General features: G+C 36.2%; 1 protein-coding gene across 4 annotated transcripts in view; it reads right to left on the reverse strand.

The window, feature by feature from the left end:
• The window catches only part of LOC115620263 (rho GTPase-activating protein conundrum), a 56461-nt gene that overhangs the window by 33420 nt on the left and 236 nt on the right, over positions 1–22805 (reverse strand). For 3 of the 4 annotated variants that reach the window (XM_030513443.1, XM_030513434.1, XM_030513425.1), the window contains exon 2: positions 21137–21250. The exons of the other annotated variant lie outside the window; for it this stretch is intronic. The gene's annotated coding sequence lies outside the window, so the exon portion shown is untranslated. The remainder of the gene's footprint in view (positions 1–21136; positions 21251–22805) is intronic. 4 annotated transcript variants of the gene reach the window in all.

Consider the following 22805-nt stretch of genomic DNA (forward strand, 5'->3'; position numbering starts at 1 on the left):
AGTTTGAGCTCAGGGCTAAAATCATTTACTAAATGAATAAAGGCACGGACGCGTGCAATTTGCTTTATGTACGTATATTAATCTTGATGAAAAATATTAAATTTTTCTGATGGAATTTAATTAAATATTGTCTGATTTGTTGTTTTCGTTGTTGTTGTTGTATTTAACGACAGAGCGCGATGTGTTGTTGTTGTTGTTGCTGTTGTTACTGACTGTCGTTTAAGTGTATCGTGTTTATTTATTTAATGCCACATCAAACATTTTTTTGGCCTAGTCACCTACAAAATGTTAAGAAAATGCGTTGGCAACTTCTTTCGCTGGCAATGGTGATGTGAATGTTATTGTTGTTGCTGTTGCTGTTGTTGTTGTTGTTGCTGTTACTTCTTTACCTTGCCTAACTTGAGTTTCATTTCACGCACATGTTTATTTATTTTCTTGACGCGTTGTCTTTCTGCCTCCACTTCATCATATGCTTCACTTTGCCTCGCATTTTATTCAACAATTTTTGGCATTTTATTTAGCACAGCAACAGCAAAAGAACAACAACAACAACAACAACAACAACAACAATAATGACAATAAATGGCTCCAAACGGGCCCCCCTAGCGCGTCTCTCCACACCACGAGCGTTGGTTGTCAATGAAACCGTTATATATACACACAAATACATACATAGGCACACTCTTGTGTATGTATGTATGTGTGTACGTGTAATTATAGGTGTTTGAGGCACTGCCGACCATCGAAAATGGCGTCCAAGCGCGGTTCGTTGCCATTTAAAGCGGTACGGCCTTTTACGTATCATTTAACAGACAAATTTTTTGTCATTGCAATCGTCGGACTGTCTAGCCCTGCCTGGCTGCAGATTGAGGCCCAAAAAACATACATACACTGGGAAAAACTTTCACTGCCCCACTCCCACTAGTGCTGGCTATAAATTGTGTCGCTATAGAATCGGCCCCAAGTAGTCAACCACTAATCCGTACTTTATAAAACGAATAACAAGCAGCCAAAATCATTTCCTCAATTCCAATAAATGGCCAAAGTACAAGTCTGTCCGACTATGATGCTTATGCTTCATCAAAAAGTAAAAGTTTGTAACACCATTGAAATATCCAAACATGGTTAATTAATTAATCGTGCGCCTCGGGTCATGTTCGGGCTGATTTGTTTAAATTAATTTTACTTAGCACTCGAAACATAATCCCGCGCAGGCTGTCCCCACTCTATGATGACCATCATTGGTGTTGTTGTTGTTGTTGTTGTTTCTTCTGAAACTCCGCGAGTAACCAGCTAGACCAGCACCTCTCCAAGCACACAAGCCCCCCGATTCCATATGCCTGCGCATTTACGAGTATGTACCACGAAAAAACACGAGTATACTTAGATTTGCATATTTCCTTGCTATTTTGATGGGCTTGTCTCGCACATTGCTCTCTGTCTGTCTGTCTGTCTGTCTGTCTGTCTGTCTGTCTGTCCGTCTTTTAGTATGCGGTTATGCATGTGTGTGTATGATTTCAGTTTTATGGATAAGCGCCACGAATTTATAATTAACTTCGTTGACCGGCAGGTGGAAATGCACTTTCTATGCGGCTTATATGCCGACTAGTGAAATTTGTTTGGCAATCACAAATATTATTCCAGGCACGACGCTGCCCAATATGTTGAGGGCTCGAATTAGCGCGCACAGCTGAAATTACTAACCAATTGCAAATTAGTGGGCATTTCATTTCCAAGTATACAAGTATTAGCCTGAAGTTGCTGCCGTGTTGTATTATTAAGGAAATTAAATGGGTTGGGGCAGGTTTGTAGGTTTAGTCGGTGGTCAAAGGCCGAAATTATTTGTTGTGTAGAGTATACAAACCAGACATGCAGTCGAAGTTTTTCAAACCCACAGATATACCCTGAATTATTATTTATTTCAGGACCATCTTACAAAAATGCATATGACTTTGTAAGCCTCAATTGGTAGCTGATTTACCCAAAATCGTGCTTAAACTTGCTTTGGGGTCGACGGTAAAAGTTGAAGACATTTAAAAAATATAATTGAATGGAATACGAATTAGTAAGACAGACAGTACATTGTTATCATTAAGTGCTTTACTTCCTTCATACTTGACAATGAAATATTCTAGCCCTGTGTCGATTTGAGCCCCCCAGAATACAAATATGTATTAAAAATTTTTAAAGCTTAAACAAAAAGCTGACTCTTGAAAAATATAGTAATTCATAATTTCAACTGAACAAAAGTGAAATATTCGGGTAGTACTTTAATGGTTGCAATTAATTATAATACAAATACACTTGATTCAGACTAAATTGCCGTTCACTTCCAAGCAGCTTTGCGTAAGCGCCCGCGAGCCATAAATTTGATCGAGTAATAAAAATGGCAACAATTGTGTCTCAAAGGCAATTACTCGGGGCTGTCGTACACAGCACAACTTCTCTAAATCAATTTTATCTCTGACAAAAATGTATTGAGCAAGAAAGCGGTGGCAACACCCATTACATACACACACACACACAGGCGCACTCGCACATGCACATCTACAGCCAAATGGTGTGGCACGATGTACAATTTTGCGCACACTTGCCAAAAACTAACAGCACATGAAGATAAGCAAAAGAGCAACAAGCGATGGCCATGTCGCTAGTCGCACATCAGCAGCATCTACGAGTAATGAAAATTGAGCAACTATAGTAGAGCCGCAGATTCAAAAATTGAGCTGGGGAGGAAATAGAGGAAACAGCAGAGATCGAGTGACGATGCTGTTGAAAGCGGCCAAACAACCAAACAGCCATCGCTGCCATATCCAGTGCAATGTCTGTCAGCGAGAGCTTTAGCGGCAACAGCAGCTGCAACAGCAACTGCAACAGCAACAGTTGCAGCAAATTGCAAACATCCGCAGCAGCAAAATGCAACATAATCACACGCGGGCAATACAGAGCGTTGTCGTCGGCGAGCACACTCAGAAAAACACTATTTAGCCAGATGTCAGAAAATCTCCCTAAAACTAAAAACATCCCTGACTCTGCAAAAATGCTAAATTAGAAAGACTTACAAATTTAGAAATTATAGCTCTAATTACAAATTGAGAGTTTCCTAGATTTAAAAAATGAAACAAATTTCTTAAAATTTGAGTTTAAGTTCATGTTTTAACTTAAGGTATGGTCATACGTACAAATAATTTCCACAAAAATGTTTCGAATTACAAAAAAAAATAATTCTACACTAACTTTGCAAAAATGCTAAATTACAAATAATTAATCCTAGATTTACAATTTTTTTAATCTTTATTCTTTATTTAAGATTAGGACAATTATTAAATTGTATGGAAGCATTGAAACAAAGTTCTTAAAATGTGAGTTTCGGTTTTGTTTTAACTTAAGGTATGGTCATACATACAAATAATTTGCACACAAACATACATAGAAATAATTTGCACACAAACAAACACAACTAAACTTTTTAATAAAGGGTAAAAGGGTATACTGGTTTGGTGCGATGTATGAAACTCAGAGAGGGAGGCGTGGCAGACCCCACAAGGGTGACAAGCCGAGTCGATATAGCCATGTTTGTCTGTCTGTCCGCCTGTATGAACGCAAGGATCTCAGAAAGTGTAAGAGCTAGAATAACCAAACTTTGTATCCAGATTCTTCCAGGTCCGAGAAAGGACGAGCTTGTGTTTTTTTCCTATTGCACCCCCACTCCCCCGCAATTCGTGTTTTCCTATAATTACCGTAATTTTTGGAATTATTTACTTTGCCAAATACCTCCAGATAGTGATTATGTGCCTAGTTGCCAAGTTTCACCATGATAGGTCAATTATGAAGAAAGTTATATAAACATAATCTCTTCCGAAGCTCTGCCGGCAGCTGTTGTTGTTGTTGCTGCTTTTACTTATTTCTTTACTGCATACAAGCACGCATAGACACGATTCTGATGTAAATATATGCTGTTGAAATTGTGCATAAACACTTATGGGTACGCATGTGTTAAATATTTTATATTTAATTTAATAAATAAATTAAATTTATTTAAGTAATTTTTTTTTAATTTTCCTATTTTGTGGAGAGTACAGAGTATTTTACTGTCGGACTTGCTCGACTGCAGAGTTCTATCTTGTTTCCTTTAAAAATCGAAAAAAAATTATTGTGAAATTTCAGCTATAAGTATTTCGGGAAAATTTTTTCTGAGTGCACACACCCATTATGTCTAGCCGGGCCGTATCGAGCAGCGGTACATTTTGTGCCATTAGAGGCACAACAAAGCACATATACGACTATAGTATGTACGAGTCCAAGGCATTTCACCTGGCCACGCGCCGCATGCTTCGCTCGGAGCCCGTGAGCTTGAGCTTGAAATGGTTGTGGATGTGGATATGGATGTGGATGTGAATGTGGATATGGATGTTGCCATTTTGCCATTTTGTGCTGCTGCCGCCGCCAATGTTGCCTCAATTAATTTTTGGTCGCTGCTGCCATCGCGTTGAAAAGTGAATTCTGGTTTTGTGGATTTGTCGCTCTGGAATGCTGTAAGGCTCGATAAGAAATCAAGTACACGACTTTTCTTTCTCTCTCAACCGCACTTACAAACCAATATACTACACACATATGTATATATAATTACGATTAGTACACAGAACACCGACATCGACGCTATGCCCGCTGCTGCTGCTTCTCAATTTTGACAGTTGATTTGACAGCAGCGGCAACTTGATTGTTCTTGTAGTTGTTGTAGTTGTTGTGTTGCAATTGCTGTTTGCTGACTTTTGGCGGAAAATTGCAATTTTCTTTTCAAGCACAGCTAGCACAGAAATGTGGCTGACAAAGCCTCAGCTGACAGCTGATGCGGCCAACAGCAAAACACACAAAGCTAACTGAATGATTCATCACAAGTAAGCTGCCAGCAAGAGGTTTGACCAGAAACACGTTTGCTGCCTCAGTCATTTGTTTTGAGTAGTATGTGTGTGTGTGTGTGTGTGTTGTATTTTGTTGAATTTTCGCTGTTGTCATACATTTGAGCCAGATATGAACTAATTAAATTCAATGCTTAGCGTCGACTTTAGCAAATAAATCTTAATAACTCCAAAAGAAACTCGTTTCCACTTGCGAAAGTATTTGCGGGGCTATACTCGTTTGCCATGTGATTTGTTTTAAGCAGCTGGTTGTTTTATTTTTCTCATTTTTTGCACTCATACAACAAAAAGGCTATGCCAGGTGCCACACTGTGACAGTCAGCGGCCACTTTCATTATACCATGGTGCTAGAATCAGATAAAAACATGCTACTTCTAAGCTAATAATAATTATGACAAAATGCGGCGACATTTAAGCCGGGCGAACAGATTTCGCACAACATCTAATTAACAAATCGCTAATAACTCTACAAATACATATCTGTGTATATTCTAAATTGTCAAAAATAAATAATTTATAATACAAAATAATTGTTGTTCCTAAAAGTAATGGTTCAACATACCTCGAAACAGAGAAGGAAAAACAGACTTAACTTAAATTTCACACAGAAATAATAAAGAGATTCTGAGGTCTTCCTAAGCATATATGTAAAAAAAAGTAAATTTACATTATACTGGAATAAACTTTATCTGTATCTGAAAATTCTAAAAAAAATATTAATTTGTGTTCAAAAGATATTGCAAATATTGCAAATCTTCTTATCAGACTGATGAGTTATGTGCCTCAGCTCGGAGATAAAACGTATTCCTCTTCGAAATCTTAAACACTTTCACGGCAAAGTCGACGGACTGAAAGCATGGGCCAAGGGCCACGCAAAAGTCAAAACACCACACATAATAATTAATTTTAAGACTAACTACAGGTGGGTTAACGGGATGTGGGGGCTGGGCAGAGGAAAATAATTGGCAAGATACGATTTGTAGTTTTTAAAAAAGAGAGTAAGCCAAATAGCAATTATTTCACTATAAAGGGTTTAAAAATAACAATATTACGTAATTGTGGCTGCAAGACAAGCAGCACAAATGTTTTTACTCTTTTAACAAATATGAACAAATGTTTAAACAGTCTAGTTGAAACAGACAACAACAACGAATAAATCTATTTGTTATTATTGTGTGCCTACGCAGCTGTTAGTTTAATTGTGCAGTTGGTATTGTTGCAAGATTATAGATCAGGTTGCTTCTTTGCCATCAACAATTTATATAAAAACATATTCATGTTTAATTAGCCCGTTTCCAATCTATTTACTATTAATTAGCTATCTCCTCGCTAATCAAAGAACATTTTACACATTTTATAGAAAAGTCAAGGAAACATTTAATTGTACAATTATAGTATTATTATGATTGCAAATTCGACACGAGTAATTGCGGTCTATTATTCAAATATATCTGCCATCCAATGGCCTTTTGTTTTATCTTATCTTGATTTACAATATAAACCCACTAATAAAGTACCATTATACTGAGTATATATCGTAATGAAAGATTGCAAGCATGTTATGTTGAGTCGTTAAATTGTTAATACTTTATAAACAAAAGTAAGGCCTATCTTGAATTTAGAACCAAAACACCTTTTCTATTTTGTTCTTCTAACTATGTTGGCATGAATAATTCAAGGTACAAATCTACATTTACATTATTCGAGGCTTTAATTCAAATTATGTGAAATAAAATTTAGAGTAGACAAACTGAAATGATAAAACTAATTTTTTTATTTTCCTATTTTAAACAAAATTGCTGTTTTTCTTTATGTACTTTATTATGTTAACTGAACTGTTCAAAATCCATAATACTATAAGTCTTTAAAAATTACGATTTTTCAAGTTTTTTTTTACTGAAAAACAAATTATTGAAGGCAAAAAGCTTAAAACTGTTTTCCTATATTAAATTTTTAGTGAACTGAACTCTCTATCGAATTGTATTAACTTATATGACACGCATAATTAGAATTATAATTATTAAAACTGGCAAAGACTGTAATCCCTTTGATTGCTTTTTAAACAAGTAATGTTATTCAATCATTTTTCCCGTGTTTAACAATGAAACGGCCAAATCGGTTTGTTTTAAAATGTCTACAAAGTATAAGTAATGGAAAAAACTGCTAGTAAAAGAGGCATATTTTACACCAAATTTATAGTCATACCAGAAGTGGGGAGAAGCGTACTACAGGAACTTTCTGTCAATAGTTCGTGCCGTGCATATAATCGATAGAAGGCAGTTACTCACTCACCTGAAAGTAGAAAATAAAGGAAATAAATTAGTCAACAAGTCGACAAGTGTATATCGCGGCGCCATACATAGTATACAATCGCCAATTATTCTGTTAATGTGTTTATTTCATCAATTTTTGCGGCAACTATTCTTAACGCAATTACATTCCTACACACACACACATATATATATATATTTAAATACATACATAAGCCTAGGAGGGGCATGCTTATCAAATATTTGTTTAGATAGCTTTTGTGCATTTTCGCACTGTGTATTAAACAGCAAAGGCAAACAAATGAGGAGAAGAAAAGAAAGCAAACAAACGAAATTACCGGCTACCTTCGACTCTAAAACGTACATACATAGAAGTACGTATAAACATACAAATATACACATACATATATTTGTGTTTAAATGTACTTGAGAAGGTCGCTCTTATCGTATACGAATGAACACTAAACGCGAGAGCACTGGACTAATGAATACCCTCATTTTGAAATTAAGAATATACATATTCCCCTAACAGGTGTTTGCAGAATTCAAAAGATGTGAAATGAAAATTTTAATATCACTTTAGTGTTATTTTAAATTAACTTTCTCATTACATCAACCAGATACCCTGTACTATTACATTGTTTAAAATAGTACGAATTTAACTTAACTAAATGACCTCCTTCGGTTGAGTCGCCCAAGTCAATTCTGCAAATGCTGAACGTACTTCTAGGTATTATTGTAGAAGCTTCTTCACATGTTAATACCATGATGATGCACCGAATGACGCGAAACTGAAGCCACTTTAGAATGCGATAGCAAAATGTTAGCATTAAGATATTCCACTTTTTATTGAAATCACGTTTTAACGTCAATATGCGATTAGATAGCAACAGCTTTATGACTGCTAAGTAGATACATTTTGTTCGAATACGTATGTACTTGTACATTAGTGAGTAGTAAGTACGGGTACTTCATGTTTTGAGTCATTGAATTTGTGTTTTTTCTTTGTCGAATGTCGCAACTTAACAAGCACACACACATACTCGTATGTGAATGTGTCTGTAAGTACTTGAAAGGCTATTGCACAAGAACAACTACAAAAAAAAAAAAAAAAAACAAATAACAAAAACTGGACAATTTCGGTTTCCGCAACCATTAGTCAGTCAGAGTGGTTGGCTGTGCTTGCAGAACAGTTTCTGTTTTGATATACTCTTAGGGGGGACCAGAGGTATTCGATTTTTACAACCGCCTTCAACAAAAATAAGATATCTTGTTTGTGTTTGTACACATTTCGCATATCTGCGGAATGCAAGATACGCACGTATAATTCTATCGTGCTAAGCATTTTTATGACACTGTATCCGTCTTGTGGGTATGACGCCATTACTTGAGGCTGCGCTTGAGCCGTATGACAAATGTTTACGCATCGATTTACGGACGCACAGCCAGAGACAGAGCCAGAGACAGAGCCAGAGACAGACCCAGACCCAAACCCAGACCCCGAGCCCAAAATCAACAACAGTTTCACTAATTTCGCTTGCGCGTTTTATCGTGGCTTTCAATTTGCGCATTTCCACACAGAAACCTACATATATACATGCGTTGTGTCTTCAAATTGTACATATGTGTTCATTAATTTAATGTTCACATACATATGTACATACGAGCACAAAAACTGGGTGCAGCAGCTTCCCCAGTTATTTGTAAAATACAACAGCAGCCTGAACACAAATTCAATACGAATATAAGATTTGTATACTCTTCGATTTCAACTTTTACATTGCGATCTTCTTAACTCGGAACGGCATGCAGATGCGAAAGTGCGAATCTCTTTTGGAATCACGCATGCTATTCAGCCCAAGAATTATGTTTTGGCCTCTTCCGCGACAATTCTCTGAATACGAAGATTCATAAATAACATTAAGCGCTCCTTAAAAGCTTGGCCTTAATAATACGGACACGAAAACAATGGGTGATCCAGGCGAGAAGTGCCTAAAATTTCGTGTCGCATCAGCATGGAGTGCAAGAATTTCATTTTTCAAGATATTTTACGATTTTAACTGTCTGTAATTTATTAAAGAAAGTAAGAGAGCGGTTTTTTTGTTGTTGTACAATCAATTAATGACGCAGTATTGTAAAAGAATCGCACTATCAACCCAAAAAGAACTGAACACTCATTATTTATTTCGTAGAAAAAAAAAATGAACAAAGGTAATTCCACCGACGCCTTAGTTTCTTCAGCCACAACCCATGCTTATACCCATAGAAATATATAAGTATATAAATATTTACTTATCTACGCTATTCTGCTTTACAACGTACAACACAGAAGTGAACAGCCCACGTGTCAGAGATTGCAACAGAAAACGAGAATGCTTTTCCATATACATACATACATATATAGTATAAGTACGAGTACATACATACTTGTATATACATATATATATATATGTATATATATAGTTACTTATAATTCTTTGCACTGTCGGGCCCCTCATCGATACCTTAGGTTGCATAGTTTCTCGTTTTTTGTGCATAACTCTTGCGTACACTTGGCAGCCAATACTTGTATAGACGAGTAAGTACACCCGTGTTCAGGTGTTAATTTAATTATTAAGTTGATACTTATAGCTGTGTTGTTTACCTAGAACGCAAATACAATAGATATTGTGTGAAGGCGACACAGAAAGCAGTACATATACATACATTTACTGATATACCAGTATGTGTGCACTGAAGAAGTAAACAATTAGTAGTAGACGAGTGGCCAGCAATGCAATCTTGCAACAACCGCTTCAAAACTTTGTAATAACATAATTCGTCAGGGCTATCTTTTAAAGTAGCAGTTAACCATAACCAGCACATTGGCTGATAGTGTTCCCAGAGAACCTCAAGGTTTTCAAATTATCTGTTTACAAAAATAGTATCATCATCATTGATTAGTTTATCAAAACAACAAGAATTGTCAGAATGCCAGTTACTTATTACGATTAATTTGATTGCGTTTTACAAAAATAGACAATAGGCGATACAGTTCCGGCAAATTAACGTCCCAAGAAATGCTTTTACTGATATCTGTAAACATTTTCGAATCTTGTTAATAATTTCATAAAAAACAACAACAACAAGAGAAGTTGCTGGCAGAAGACAGAGGTCCTCATTTGGACACAGAATTCAAAAAAAATTCTGTAATTCTTAGAAAAATAATCGTTTTTCGCCGGTTTCTTTAATGCCTAATATATAAGCTTGATTTTTAAGGAAATCAGGATAACATATCATAAGTACATTTGCGCTAATCTAGTAAACCGCTTTACAGTTTTAAAATGGATGGCATAAATTGAATTTAAAAAAGAGTTTTATTAATTTTGTATTGTTATAAATATGAGGCAAGCTTTTTTTAAATGAACATGCCAATTGGTCAATGTATTGACGATTTTATTGATGGCCTAAAATGAAAAATATGAATGAATGAATAAAATGGCGATCCAGTTAAAACAGGTGATAAGCTTCTATAATTAAATAATAAATAAATACATTTGTTACATCATATTTTGTCCTTGTTCTTTATTCAGAATTTAGTTTAACCTAATAACCGAAATAAAGGTATCCACCACTTGTTAAATCTTAAGCAAAACAGATAAATTGCAAAATAAACAGCATATAAACTAATTGCCTATGACGCCTGCGAAAAAAAGCTATATTATTTTAAGTCGGCTCTCGTGACCGTTATAAAATAATGTGGCGTCGGCTGATGCCCCGGTTATGCATGGTTGGCTATTCGCTAACGTTGCTTCTGGTGCTTTACTGATATAGAAATGTAAATACTTGTATACAGACGAGTATATAACGTGCTGTTATAAACCAAGTTAATTACAATTTTCATTCATACGGTAGAATGAATTTCGATGTAGCATCGCAACCTGAAGTTGAGGCTCAAACGTAATCAAAATTTAATGAACAATTTTAAATGGATTTAAATGAAATGAGGAATTGTAAAAGTAAAGAAATGTTTTTTATTCAGAACTATTTTAGGAACTATGGAAATGCTTGTGAAATACTAAAGGGGTAAAGATTTTATTATCCTTATTGTTAATATCACTTTTTATCATACGGTAGAATGAATTTCGATGAAGTTGTAGCTCATAACGTAATCAAAATTTAATAAACAATTTTAAATGGATGTAAATCAAAATGTTTGCTGAAATGAGGAATTGTAAAGGTAAAGAAATGCTTTTTATTCAGAACTATTTCAGGAGCTATGGAACTGCTTGTGAAATATTACCCCTTAGTAAAGATTTTATTATCATTATTATTAATATCACTTATTATCATACGGTAGAATGAATTTCGATGTAGCATCGCAACCTGAAGTTGAGGCTCAAACGTAATCAAAATTTAATGAACAATTTTAAATGGATTTAAATGAAATGAGGAATTTTAAAAGTAAAGAAATGTTTTTTATTCAGAACTATTTTAGGAGCTATGGTACTGCTTGTGAAATACTAAAGGGGTAAAGATTTTATTATCATTTTTATTAATATCACTTTTATTGTGTGTATTTCTAGGCGAATCAAAACACCAATACTAAGAAGCTGCAGCATATATACAGTGTTATATTTGAACTCTTAGACACATATACTTGTAGTATGTTTGCAAGTACATACTTGTATTTATCTCGTACATTCGTAAGCATTGAACATGCTGCTGTAAGCAGCCTTTTATCTGGAAGTCCCTTATCTTGAAAGAACGCGACGAGCACAATACAAACTACTAAGTATAGCGCAGAGTCCAAGCTGATAACCAACCGGACGGGCGGGCTGCATATAAAGAGCAACAAGTTTCTGTTCGACTTTTACAAAGCGTAGTAGCCTCAGTGGCGGCGACTGCTTCACATAATTTGCATTGAAAATCAAAACAAATGAGTGCGTTGGTTGGTTGCAGCCGAAATTTTTTTCCAAGCCAAGTCACTTGACCGAATTGCACTTGACCACCACCAGAGCCAGAGCCAGAGCCAGCGAAGACTTCGGAAAGGCAAAGGTGGAAAAAACAAAACCAGAAAAACAACATGCTACCCGCTCCCTTCGGTTTAGTCCAGGGGGGAAAAAAAAGTAGCACCGCCCCCTGCTAGCCAGGGCGGGCATGGAGCCTGAAAGCAGCCGCTCGTTTCATTACATTTTATGACACTTTTGGCATTTCTGAGATCGTAACGAATTCATTTTCCTTCATTCGGTTGCGTTATCGGCTTTGTTGTGTAAATTTTAGCGGTGCGGCCCATACATGCTCCCTGCCTCAAACAGCCTCGAGTCTCAGACCCATACCCATGCCCATGCCCATGCCCATGCCTCTACCCAGACGGAGGGGCAGACTCTACCACTGCGCTTTCATTCGACGCGTCGCCAGTATCGCTGGTTCGGCTGGTTGTCGCTCTCGCTGATATGTATTATGAAATAGCAGCGACTCTTGACAGGCCCATCGTACTGCGTTCTTTTGATGCCACTGCTGCTGCTGCTGCTGCTGCTGTTGTTGTTGTTGTTGTTATTGCTTTTGTTATTTCAACACTTTCGATTTTGTCGACAACGATGCCGCCATCGCCCCGTTTGTCCCCGGGCAGACCGGATGTAATCGCGACAGTTATTGAGTTTTCACTTTCGATTTTTTCTTCGACATCGGCTGTAAAGACAACAAAGTTTATCGCCCCAAAATAAATAGTTTATGAAATTTTATTTGCTTGTCAAATGGATTTTCATTTTCGACCATTTGGGCTTGTCCAAACGCAGATAAAAACAATCCGGACAAATACAGCTTATTGAAGTATGTATGTATGGAACTCAAGAGCGGCCATAAAGGCGTTCAACAACTAAGTATTTTGTAATGTTTGCCTTGCAGCGAATAGATAACGCAAATGTAAAATATGTTTTGAATTAATTTATGGCCTACAAATTGGCGCATTTAAGTGCAGGCACTTGTAACAGATCTATAAAAACACATACTCTTGTACACATACATATATGTATATATCTACACTTGTACATTACTTTATCTAGAAAGCATTAGAATGAAACATTTTATGACTTTTCAGAAACGGAATGGCTCACAGGCATTTAATTATGCCTTTAAATCGCATTTTATGGATATTTTAGGGACTACTTAGATGATTCATTTCGATAATGGGATGGGAATTGTACATAAAAACTTCTAAGTATATAGACTATGTGTCCTTGACGAGAGCAGCAGAAAATTTAATTCAAATTTAAATAACAATTTATTTATATTAAATTTTCTTAAATAAAATTTAATAAAATTTAATGCAATACCTTTTAATCTATTAAATAGATTTACTCTTTTATCAGGATAAAAAGAACCTGTCTAGACTAGTTTGCTCTCACTTATAACCGAAGCTATAAGATCTACAGTCACCAGACATCGCAGCAAAATGTCATTTAATGTAATTTTCCGTAAATATAACAATTAAGCCAGTTCTGCAAATAAAATAATCGATGTTAGCTGCATCTATCTGTTTTGATTTCTTGCGATTTTCTTAAAAATAAAAACGATTAATCGTTGACAGAACAAAATCTAGAGCTATAAAATAATCGATGTTAGCTGCATCTATCTGTTTTGATTTCTTGCGATTTTCTTAAAAATAAAAACGATTAATCGTTGACAGAACAAAATCTAATTCTATTATCAATATCCAAAATATTAAATTTTTTAAACAATTTTTAAACTTTGATTAAATCGATTCTAAATGGATTATTATTTCAACTTTTCTGCAAGTTACAAATAGTAAGATTTCCCATTTATATTTATAAACCAAAGTTCTTATTTTAATACTAATTTGAATTAGTTTTCAACGCAACCCAGCATTTGCCTTCAAATGGCTCTCCCAGCACCTCCTTACCCTTACTAGGCCGTTTGTAAAACTCTATAAAGACGTATGCAAATTTCTTATTGGAAGTACGTTTTAAATACAGGTGTCATGGCAATCGGAAATAAGAACCATAATTTGTATTCCATTGTGTGCGCTGAATGTGACACGAGTACGAGTATAAGATGCCTATATTTATACAAATCGTAAGACACTTCTGATGTATACATACATACATACTTGTACATATGTACGTACTGCGCAGTTGGTGGATTAAGCAACTTGTTTTACTTATTCATATACGAGTATAATAGAATCGAATCGAATCGAATTGAATTGAATATGCATGTACATATGTATGTACGCATGTTTGTAAATGTAATGTATTCTAGTTCATTTAACCGGTTTGTTTTGAATGGACTTGATTACAACAAAAGCATTAGACAATCGACAAGTTGCTCGATAATTACACTTAACGAACTTGTCCATGTAAATCAACTTTGCACAACTGGGCCCTTAGTACGTACAAAACAGACCTATTCCATCCCTCCTCCTCGGACCCCATTGCACCATCAAAAGAAACGGGCTTGCAGCGACAACTAGAAGAGGCGATAACAGGCCAATTGATGCCTCGCGATCAGTATGTATTGAAATTTGTACTCGTATCATCAAAAGGAACCGACAGCGCTGACGATACGGCCAGAGAGTACTGCTCGAATTAAAAGTCAAGTAGAGTCGCTGAGGCCATCGGCACCAGCCCCCGCGCTGCCGGCTGAGTGGGCTGTGCTCGTTAAGCTCAGTGCCTTGCCACCTAGGCAATCCATAAATTTTTGAAAAGTCGGCTGCTACAACATGGAGGCATACTACTTGTATAGTCGTACAAACATGCTTACAATATATTTATTAATATGAAATAACAACCTTCTAGACGCTAGCGCGCCAATGCCAAGGATGCGCGTCGAAAAAGTGAAAAGCCCATCGTACTCTAGTCATTTATATGCGCATAATTTTAATCATTTCGATACGAAGCCATTGCCAAAGTCGCACCGCCTAGCCGCCTACCCGCCTACCCGTCTAGCTGCTCACCACCGAGGCCAGTTTGTACATGGCTCTCGGCTCATGGCCAACGTCCGTGTGCATCCTGTCGCTGTAATTACAATTTTCCTGTCTCACAATCAAGTGACTGCCTGCACCTCGTGCCCGGGCAACTGTCTGTCGCCGACGCGCATTTCCATCTGTTTGCATATAAATATTCTTAAATAATCGTAATCAGGCTCTAACTTAATCAATGTCGAACAAGACCTAAAAACTTGAACTGGGCGGTTGAGGCTGAATCTGCAGTGGAAGCTGAGACTCCAGCAGCCGCACAGGCCGATGCTAGGTAGTTGCAACGTGCCCAGAGCAAGGCAGCATCGGTCTCAGAACAACCATAACTACCTACTGCTAACCACTTCGGACTACCATAAGAAAATGTATAATTATGTTGTTGCCTTTTGCGAGTTGCTGCTCTGGCTTCAGTGGCAGGACGCAGGCAGCGTCCGACCCAAGTTAGCCAAGTTAAATATCTTTAATTTCGATTAACATTTGTAGCTACGGATGTACGAATGTGTCGTTGATTTCCTACTCTTCCTAGTTAATGGCAGCAAAGTTCTTTAAATAAAATTGCAATCACTGCTGATTGCAAACTCGTAAATTAGTTAGGCCCTTCAACGTTTGACCAACTCACTAACGAATATATATTATTATTCCATGAATATATATGTAAACTGTAAGCAAACTATCCTCCTGGAGCTATACAACTATTCCGGACAGGAAATTAATATTGCAATCTTGAAATAGGCATAATCATAAGTTGTGTTCACAATATCAAGCAATATCAACATTGCGAAAAAACACATATTGCGGAGCTTATTAAATTATTATAGAGATTAGACACTCGAGGTAGTTAAGGTTAAAATTATCTGCCTTGTCGGAAAAGATAAACATCCGATTTCGCCTTAAAAATTGTTGTTTTGTTTTCATATTTTGTAAAAACATGTTAATTATCTCTTCTTCGAACGTTATCTGCCTAAACAGTTACTTTGTCCCTGCCAGCAAATTCCAATTAGTGTATACTAGTACTATATATCTAATTTCCTCTGTTAATGGAAATCCCCATTATTTCACTCAAAATTAATTTCTGAGCTCATTGAATAAGCTATAGTGAGTAACTAAATATATTTGAAATATTTAACAATATTTATATGGAAATGTTTCGTTATTTTGCCAACTAAATTGCAAAGCTAAAAAGATTATTGGAACTCCTGAATAATACAATACAAAAAACGATTTAATAAAATGGTCATTAAATATCTAATTTAGTTCCGACGTTATACAAAAGCTAATCAAAGTCTACGGTCTAGCTGAAACCAGAACTAAAAATTTCTTATTCAAAAAATCATTTTCTAAAGGCACTAAAAAACTAATTTTAGTTTTTAAAAAAAATGTATTGAAAAGCCTATCTTATTGGCATTTTTGTTTTTAATAATTTTACTCAAACCCTGTAGAAACCTTATAAGAACAATCATTTCAACAATCCGTTTCCGCGTATAGCTAAGTACCACATGTGTACATACTTTGGAAGTAAAAAAACCTGAATTCCGAAACAATGCAATTGGTACAAATACTAATCTTTCTGCGAATCGCACTTTTCAATGCCCCACTGACCCCGCCCGGTAAAAGAAGAAGAAGAAGAAGAAAAAACGAAATTTCACTTTCTGCCATACAATGCAATCTGTTTCTTTTTTAGACTCGTTTGAAACTAGCGAAAGTAAAACGAGCCGCAGATTACACTTAAACTAAAGCCAGATAAAAAACAATGACTCGATTCCCTACATATGTACATACATATACAAGTATATATATTTAGTAAGTACGTACATACATAGATACTTGTATAATCGAATTTAGGCATGTTGTGGCTTTTATTTTGAACAACTTTTGACTAATCAAAATCATACAGATACACATACAATATATACGTATACGAATATAAGTAAATAAGTATGTAGGCCTGACAGCCTTAGATGGCCACCGGAGCCCGCTGCCAGTCCGCCTAAGTAGCCGTCATCCACTCGTAATGAATGAATGAGTGAGCGAGTTGTGTGGCGCTGCCTACGCCATCAGAAAATCAACAGTGGCAGCAGCATCCACAACTGCAACCGGCTGAGCTGCTTTTCAGTTCAACAAAACCCAAACCCGTACCTACATAAATGTGATATTTTATAGAAACACCAGCAATAACTACGCCATTCGGGCAGAGGCGTAAAGCTTTTTCATCTAGACTGCAAACCTGTTGTAATAATTGCAGGTTCTGCCACCATTGTTGTTGCTTTTATTGTTGCTATTGCTGTTGCACATTTATGACTCTCATGTGCAACAAAGTAAGCAGCCAAGGTGGCCATGGGCTGTAGGGTATGAGATTCAGCAAAATACATACACATATACAGAGTATATACACTTGAAACTTTTGTTGGAACTAATTGAGTTCACATATCGATTTTAGATCTTGTTCTAAAAGCAAGCTCCGTAGAGTGTGCTAAAGCATAACATTTTAGTTATTCAGTTTAGCAGGCAGTTTTCATATCTATCCAATATTCTATGCCTTTCATAGATCTGGCATTGTCCCACCGATTGAAGTGAAGAGAGAACTTTGGGCTTGACTTAAATTCAAGAATATATACATATTATATCTGATACAACTTGACAATTCTTTAAGTTTATAATAGTTATTTAAAGTCTTAAACAACCTTATAACATCTATAACTTAAGCAATATTTTGGTCTCAATTAAACAGCTTCGCTCCCAAATTATGGGCATACTTAATGCGAGCCCATTTTGGTAACAAATCATTCCAAGTATATCAGAAATATAATATATATACCATCACTTCTCTATATCAGTATCTCCGAGTATTTCGGAACAACTTCCTTTTAACTCAAGTACGATCATGCTGATTTTTTCTTTCAGTGTATGCATTCGTGTATATTGTAAGCAAATACAAATAAAAAGGTCTCTTCGCCAAGTCTATGTCGCAATTTTGCAGCTGCAAGAAAATCAAAAGAAACCTACACTAGTTTCTAGTTCTTGGTCTCTTAACTCTTTTGCGCTTATCTATCGTTTACCCATTTACAAATTGCAATCATTTCCAGTAATTTACAGCAACAACTTGACTTGCTTGCATGGCTTCTTTGGTCCATGAACTACTATGTATGTATGTATTTACAAGTATGTATGTGGCAATCGATTTGAACTCCTAGATCATCTTCTCAGGCAAGTGCATTGCCACTAGGGTGCATGGAAGTATCACCCCCTCCCCCTCCTCCTCCTGTCCTCTTGTCCTGCTGTCCGCCGTTCATGTCCGTACATGTCTGTCTCTGCGCGACAGCAATTGTCGCCATCAGGTTGGTTGGATAACAATGACGTTGACGTTGACGCTGACGTTCCAGAGTGTCGTTTGTCGTCGTTTGTGGCGTAACAAATTGCATATATGAATATGCATGGCCGATGGATGTTTCATGCGAATGGCGGCAGCAAAAAGTGTACACTGGAGTCTGTCTGCAACATGAATACCAACTAGTTTCGCCTTACGCCCGGTCACTTGCCCTAGGGCAGTGACAGTCGCAGTCTGAAGCTACAACTCCCTTCATTAAGTTTCACATTTAGTTTACATTTCAAATCGAACTTTTATTAAACGCACTCACGTCGAGAAGAGCTTAATTCTTCTCCCATTCAAAGTTTGTCTTGGGTTTCCATTTCATAGAAAGTAGGGTGCCCCAAAACCTGTCTCTGACAATTTTATATGCTAACAGCGCACTCGAAATGGTTTCAAACGGAACAAAATGGTGTCACATCTAGGCGCCATAAAGTTACAAACCTAATGCCTTTCGCTTCGGTATTTGTTTTTTAAATTGCGTGATCAGTTCTGAGCATGGGCGTGGGTGAGAACTTTCTGCGTAGGCGTACCTAAACAGATCGCCCTCAGATTTTGTAGCAAGCAAATGAAAAATTCAATTTTCCTCGTTCGGAATCATTCAAATCCACACCAAGCCGTAACAAAGACGACAAAGGCATATTGTTGGGGTGCATCTGAGCGCACACATGGATGTGAAGGATGTCATGTCTAGACAGGAGCTTAAAATAGCGTCAACTCTGCCAAGCGATGCACAGACAGCAACCAGAGAATCGTTGGAACGCATCAGCCCTATGTATGAGCATATATGTACATATGTCTGTGTGAAGCATCTCCACCATTTTTGTGATGGTAAAAGAAGACCAAGTCTATCGAGCACATATATGTCCAAGAAAGGTACAGTGAATACATGGAACTTCGAACAGCTTGATGCCGAGTTTTTTTTTTACTTTACTGAATTCCTTTTATTTGTTCAGTTTTTCCCTTCATCAGAAACTAATTTCAAGTTGAAATTGTTATCACTTTACGTTTTCCCATTATTTAGGTGACTTCAGCGCATAATTCAATGTTTTTATTTTTTGTTATTTCATTAAACTTGTAGAACTTTCTATTATTGTTAGAAGTATATACAAAACTTTTGGAATGGCGTATACATTTTCAATACCAATACAAGTGATCTATTAACTTCAATTTTATTTGCATTCTATTCAAAAAGTTATCTGTACCCAAATCAAGAGATATATAAATATACCTACTGTTGAAAATAACAACATTGTAGGTATTCTTCTGAACTTATATTGAGTACTTCAATAATTTGTTAGCTACTTGTGGCACAAAGAATAATTTTTATATAATATAAATAAAATCTTCCAACACCAAATCACTTTCTCGAGTGCCCACTGTATATACTAAATGTACGCTCTATCTCCCTCTATAGATGCAACTGAGAATGCAACTGCGTAATTTCTTGAGAGTGCGTTTTTGAAGTCTACCACTAGATAGATCTCCCCTGTGTTAAGTAAAGTACAATAATCACTCCAACATGATTGAAATTTCCTGACTCAACCCGAAAAAAAAATTATGATTTGTTTTGTCTTTTCCTGCATTTATGTTTTAAACTTTTGTTACGACAAACGGCGGCCAGAATCTTGATGATGGATGCATTTTGTTCAAGTTAATCTCGAAATTCTTTGTGTTGCAGCTGTAAATCATTTTCTATCGCGGCAGCTTAGGCAGAGTGGGCCAACAGGGTCTGTGTCTCACAACATGTGGCAAAATTTGTCACTCAGCATTTAAAACCATATACATACGTATTTGTGTATGTATATACATAGAGAAGCAGAAGGAGCCAGAAAGAGCTGCTAAAAATAAAATGAACTTTGACTTGCACCCACAGCAGCGCGTAAAAACATAAATACATGAATGCAGTGCAGACATTTTACATGAAAGACACACAGTATTTCTACATAAGTATTTTTCATGTACATTTCTGTATATATGCATTAATTAAAGAAAACAGTTTTTTTTCTTTTTTTAAAGCATTGACATCCGTTGCTTAAATTATTATCAAGTTCTCTCTCCATCTCTCTTCCTTATATATGTATGTATTTCAATCATCATCGCTGTTTCCCAGAATTTTTATTGCACTCTTTAAAGGCATACACCATGAAAAATAAAATTGTGTGGCATGCCCAATATTTCAATATTTACGTGCTATTATTAATGGTAAAAACTTGTGTCATAAATAGCAATAACTTCACCTTTGTCGATTAGAAATAAAACGGACAGTACTATAAAAAGTCATTAGCATCCAGAATTTACATTAACTAATCGCATTAAAGGCGAGCTTTTCAACTTATACTTGAATGAAATTTTTTTATAACTTTGAAGGATTTTATAGCTTTGTGAAAAGTAATCCGAATGGGTAGTTTGTATCGCCTAACTTAACACATTAGTGCGATAATCAGATAATAAGGATTTTGCTTACTTATAATTTGAATGGGTATTTAAAAATAGCACATTAGTGTGAAAAACAGCTAAATATGCACATCACCCATCAAATTATTTACACTAATAAGTTAATTTTGTAATCTTATAATTAGCTAAAGTATAATATAAATAGTATTACCTTTATTTCCAGAAAGAGAAAATGATTGTTTTTGTAGAAATATCCACGAAAGTTAATCCAATTGTCGTTTATAAATGCCGAGTCGTGACGCCGAGCAATATTTAAACACAAACTCTAAATATGGAAATGTTTTACATATAAATAAATAATGGTATTACAGCTTTGTGTTTGTTTCTCTGCGAGAAATGCTTTTCAAAAGTCGGAACCTATTGGCATGCGAGAGAGCCTCTAAATACCACAAGCAGATCGTTCCTTTGTTTTGTTATTTACGCTTCCAATTTTACACTTAGAAACGTTTCTGATCGCTTTTAACGACGCAAAATGGCGACTGCGGCTGCGTTTGGCATGCAATGTGGTGGTTGTTGGTGGTGTTGTTGGTTTCTTGATGTTCGCTCGGCTTCGAAGTTCGAAGCAACAGCTTTGACGAGTCGTCTCGACTGTGTTTTTGTTTTTGTTTTCATGTGCTTTATGCGTATTTAGTAAATGAATTTCGCATGGAACGTGATCTGCAAATAAAGCCTAGGCGTCAGCTATCGCTACCGCGTACGAAGCAGCTGCTAAATATTCATCGTTTCATTTATGCAAAGCAGAAAGTCCGACTTTGATCGACAACGCGTCGTTAGAATAGCCAGAGACGGATTGAAATTGTGCCTTGTCTAACAATCAATATGAGCGACTCGTTTACATACATAGCTAGATCGGTACTTACAAATATTTGCATGTTGTATTTGTTTGTTTTTGTGGGCACTGCTATTTAATTTAAGTTTCATGTGATTTCTTGGCAACAAGAAGAATGAAAGGTTACATACATATGTACACATGTATATACATATGTAAGTATGTATATGAATTTCTGCTCAGCATGGTAAGATGTGGCAATTTCGCCCTATCCGTACGATATACATAGATGTATGGCTTTAGAAACGCACATCAATATAGTAGTCATATTTGTATTTAATTAATTTAAAAATGCAATTGAAATTAAAATATGAAAACAAAAATTCTTTCAGTTGGTACAGGGCTCTTCAGAGTCGGGCTCACACGACTAATGTATTCCATTGCTGTGTTTAGAATAGGAATAGTCGATACGCTCTTTGAATGCGTAATTGGAGTTATCGTCGTGTTGTTGTTTTTTTTACTGGCTTGGGTCTGTTTTTGGCGCACATATTGAAAGTATTGATGATTTGTTGTTGTATGCCTGTGTAATTATTAGCGTTGCTTTTTTGGCTTTGGCAATTTGGTAACTGTTTTTTGTTTTCATTATTTATTTGCAAATTTTATTTCATGTTCAGCACACTTTCGACCAGTAGAGAGGAAATGTCAACAACAACACATATGTATGTATGTAAACCAAGCTTCGATAGCTGACGCGAGCAAGAAACAAACACACACACACATATGCATATACAGCCGCTGAGCTAGGGAGAGCAAGAGAGCCAAGCGCGCAGAGAAACGATTAATTGAGCGCCGTTTTGGTTTTGTTGTTGAAAGTGGCAAAAATCGGTAGAAGTGACGCGTTCAACTATTTTAGCAGCACAAATTACGGTTTCTTTTTATCTTATTTTATTTTATTTAAGCGCACGCACTACAGACTAGCTAATAAGTTGGCCACTTAAATGTAAAGACACATTCGAAATAATTTCAGAAACCCTCAACACTCGATAACGAC

This window comes from Scaptodrosophila lebanonensis, unplaced genomic scaffold (assembly GCF_003285725.1).
Source record: "Scaptodrosophila lebanonensis strain 11010-0011.00,11010-0021.00 unplaced genomic scaffold, SlebRS2 tig00000001-arrow-pilon, whole genome shotgun sequence".
NCBI classification, from domain to species: domain Eukaryota; kingdom Metazoa; phylum Arthropoda; class Insecta; order Diptera; family Drosophilidae; genus Scaptodrosophila; species Scaptodrosophila lebanonensis.